Genomic DNA, 4,254 nt, shown 5'->3' on the forward strand with positions numbered 1-4,254 from the left:
TTTGGACAGATTATCTATTGCCTAACATAAATCATATTCATTAATATGTGCAGTGACTTAGGTATATTCTAAGTGCTCAATAATTGTTCTCTAACATTGTGATTACAGTCGTCCTGAGGAAAAATAAGCACAACTGCAAATACCCCGAAAAACACATATATAAGAAACTGACTTATTCTTTTTTATATGGATCTTTTCACAGATTGTTACAGGAATCTTTACCCTTTTTCATCTCAAATAAGCCAAAGGTAAGATATAATTGCATTTCACTGTGAGCCTGTGATTTCTAGTCCCTGGGGTAGAAGAGAGAGAGAGTGTTGGAGGGAGCCAGAGAGAGACATATTTTCAGCTTGGTCCTCCCCACCCACAGACTTGGCGGCAGACTATGTATAAGGGTCTTCTCTTCTCAGTCTCAGACACTCAGGGATCAACACTCCCTAGGGCTCAGGAGAATTCAGATAAACGATGGGCTGGAGGTAGTATAGCGAATACACCTATGCTCTTTGGCTTTATATTTGACAGTGCATGTGCGAACTTTTGACAGTCTCTTAAAGTCTTTAATGTGCATTGTATTTTGATCAAAGGATCCCCCAAATGGCCTAGCCAAAGGGCCCCTCCAAGTTTGACATATTATTGAGCAAAACCTGCTTGACATTTCCCAAGGAGTTATGGAGCACTAGGAAATTCTTTTTATTAAGATTGTATTCATTTGATAGACAGAGAGAGAAAGCGTTGTTGTTGGATTGGCCCATGAGGGCAAGATGCCCTTCAGCAACCGTTATCAGGAAGCTTCGGAAAAAAAAAAAAAAAATAGAGGTATATTACTTACAAGACCTGGAAATCATACAACATGTCTGACCACACAGCAATATCATGGGTAGAGAGAGGGAACATGCAAGCCAGTTCTGCCTTTTTGGGGTTGAGATTGGGGGCCTAGAGCTTCACAGACTCAACTCTTTATTGGGGAGGTTAAAACATAAGAGCAAAAATTGAAAGCACAAGAAAGAGAAAAGACAAGGGGCCAAAATGGTCAGTCATCAAAATCAACCAATATGTCTAAATTGAGGGAGCCACAGTCCTGGGAGGTAGCCTGGTGCTTTGCCAGGTTGCGCAGCCATCTGGGAAGTGGGTGCCTCTTTGAAATGGATGCCTTGACAATCAAAGCTTAAGTCAGGTGCTTGCATTCCAAAAAAAAAAAAAAAACCAAGACACTATCAAAGCTTGCACCATGAGTGTCATCTGGACTATTCTCATTGGTTTCTGGTAAATAAAGATTGGCTTTCCAGGGTGGGGGTGGGGGAAGGATGGGGAGGCTGAGTTCTGAATATCTAAATTTTCTCTGCTCATCAGATGCAGAATGGTGCACCTTATGACAATAATGCTTAGCCTTACCCAGAGGCAGTAGCCAGACCTCATGACCTTTGGAAGCATTACACCTGCTTGGTTTATTGTAAGAGGCAGGAAGGGCATAGCAAAAGGGGCAGGAGCTTCCTGGGTTTGAATATCAACTGGTTGAGTACACTTGAGTTTTTTAACATCCCTGGCAGCAGGTTTCCCCTTCTGTGGGTGGGAAATAAAAATAACACTTACCACACTCTAATGATTAAATATACTCATAAAGTCCCTGCCTGATTAATAGAAACTGTTCAATAATTAGTGGTGGTGGTTATTAATACTGTTTATTAAAACTATAACAATAAAATGCCATTGTTCGTTAGCCTCTTGTCGAGCCTGGGAAAGAAACAGTTGACTGGACTTAGTACATGCAAAGTTCTCCCCTCTGTCCTGTAAGAATTGTGCAGATGAGAGCTCTTGCTGCCAGGTGAGGAGTCCTGGTTAATTTCTGACCACCAAACGCCTGAGGGCAAGCAGAGGCGACCCAATCTTGGCTCATTCTCCAGTTCCTCTCACTGCCCTTTCAGCATCCCCAAGTTTACCTTTGAGAGGCTAAATTCAGTCTCAGGTAGCTAATCTCGAAATCTCTTCTCCAACTCTGGAAGTGAAAAAGAACAGAGGCCAGCTTTCTAGGCTGGAAATAAAAAATCACACTTTTTTTTTAATTTTTTTTAAAGATTTTATTTATTTATTTGACAGAGAGAGAGATCACAAGTAGACGGAGAGGTAGGCAGAGAGAGAGAGAGAGAGAGAAGCAGGCCCCCTGCTGAGCAGAGAGCCCGATGCGGGACTCGATCCCAGGACCCTGAGATCATGACCTGAGCCGAAGGCAGCAGCTTAACACACTGAGCCACCCAGGCACCCCTGGAAATAAAAAATCAAACTGAACTCATTACTGCCTCCTAATAGCCTCTGTGTAACAGCCAAGCCACCTCTAGTTAAGTCTAAAATGATGATCTCCTATGAGTAGTTCTTTATTGATTACACCCAGCTCAGTACTAATCAATCATTCTATCTAGGACTTCTGCTGCAGTCTGGAGCTGATGAGCAAGGCTTCATAATGCTTCACAGATGTGTATGAATGCTCAGATTGTAGATGGGAAGCTTACTAAGTCCTGGCAGAGGTTTTGATATATTCCTCTGTAACCCAGTGAGGTCCAGTTGCTAAGTCAACAAAATTCTGGTCTACAAACACAAAGATTTCTTGTATTCCTGTACCCAAGGAGGAAAACTGACCACCAAACTCCTGAGGGCAAGCAGAGGTGACCCAATCTTGGCTCATTCTCCAGTTCCTCTCACTGCCCTTTCAGCATTCCCAAGTTTACCTTTGAGAGGCTAAATTCAGTCTCAGGTAGCTAATGTTGATATCTCAAGTTAGTCCCTTCTCAAGTTTCACTAAAATTCTCAGTCTCTGGGAAGTTGTTGTATACATTATCAATAGCTATGTAATAAGCCACTGAAACTTAACTCATGATTCTGTGGGTTCCCATTTGGGCTGGGCTCAGCTGGCTGGCTCTTCTGCTGGTCTCAGCTGAGCTCATTCATGAATATGAAGTCATAGGCAGGTCATCTGTGAGTTGGTTGATTGAGGATGACCTCTGCTGAGATAGCTTATCTCTTCACATGTCTCATCCTCCAGCAGAGCTGGCCTCAACTTGCTGACATAGCAGTTCAAGAAGGCTCCAAGAGCCCCAAAAGAATGCACAAAGCACTCTCCAAGTCTTGGTTTATATCGTGTTTTCTTCTGTTCCATTAACCAAAGCAAGTCACATGGCCAAACCCAGAGTCACTGTGGGAGGATATTACCCATAGACATGCATACAAAGTAATGTGAATTACTCAACCACAAACTGAAGTTGATGATCTTGAGTCTCTAGCATAGTTTAAATCTACCCATGCTTCCTTCTTTCAGCTGATTTTTGTGGGAGTAGACTTGAGTTCCTACTTACCTTTCATTACAAAAATACCACCTCTTGATTGTCTACTACATAGTAAGCAAGCATGATTGGAATCATATATCATGTGTTACATGATACATACAGTAATCCTATAGGATAGCTATTATTGTCTCCACTTCACAGATGAGAGAAATAAAGCTAAGACAGTGAAGTGACTAGTCCAAGGTTGCCTCTATTCCACTAATGGCAGAACCAAGATTTGAACCCAATTTCATCGGAGGCCAAATTTCAGACTCTTAACAAGGTATTATATAACCACACCTTCCTATAAGCCACCAAATGTTTTTTAAAATGATTTAATAGATTCCTTTTCAATTATGAAGTACCAGATACTTTGTTAAAGGGCCTGGTAATTACTATGCATACATTGCCACGGGCAGATGTGTCTGCTTCCAGAAGGTTCTTTCTCAAGGGTGAGGGAAGCTCAACAGTGAAGACAATAAAAAGTCCTAGCTCGGGGAGCCTTGGTGGCTCAGTGGGTTAAAGCCTCTGCCTTAGGCTCAGGTCATGATCCCAGGGTCCTGGGATTGAGCCCCACATTGGGCTCTCTGCTTAGCAAGGATCCCCCTTCCTCCTTTCTCTCTGCCTGATTCTCTGCCTACTTGTGATCTCTGTCTGTCAAATAAATAAATAAAATCTTTTTTTTTTTTTTTAAAGGCCTACCTCTGCCCTCGGGCCTCTTCTGAAATTAGGCAGGTGAGTGCCTAGGAGCTATGAAGGCCAGAGCAGCTGGGAGTCCTCATGGCACTCAGGGCTGCTCTGGGCCTGCCTGAGGGTATGACAGGGCAGTCTGAAAACAGAAAAGAGAAAAGAGTCATTTTCTCACTTGCCAAGATGTCAAAGCCGGTCTCTTGAATTCTCCCTACCTCACAGAGGGCTTTTGAAAATTGCCATGATTGGC

This window comes from Mustela putorius, unplaced genomic scaffold (assembly GCF_011764305.1).
Source record: "Mustela putorius furo isolate JIRA1106 unplaced genomic scaffold, ASM1176430v1.1 tig00000253_pilon_pilon_pilon, whole genome shotgun sequence".
Classification (NCBI taxonomy): Eukaryota; Metazoa; Chordata; class Mammalia; order Carnivora; family Mustelidae; genus Mustela; species Mustela putorius.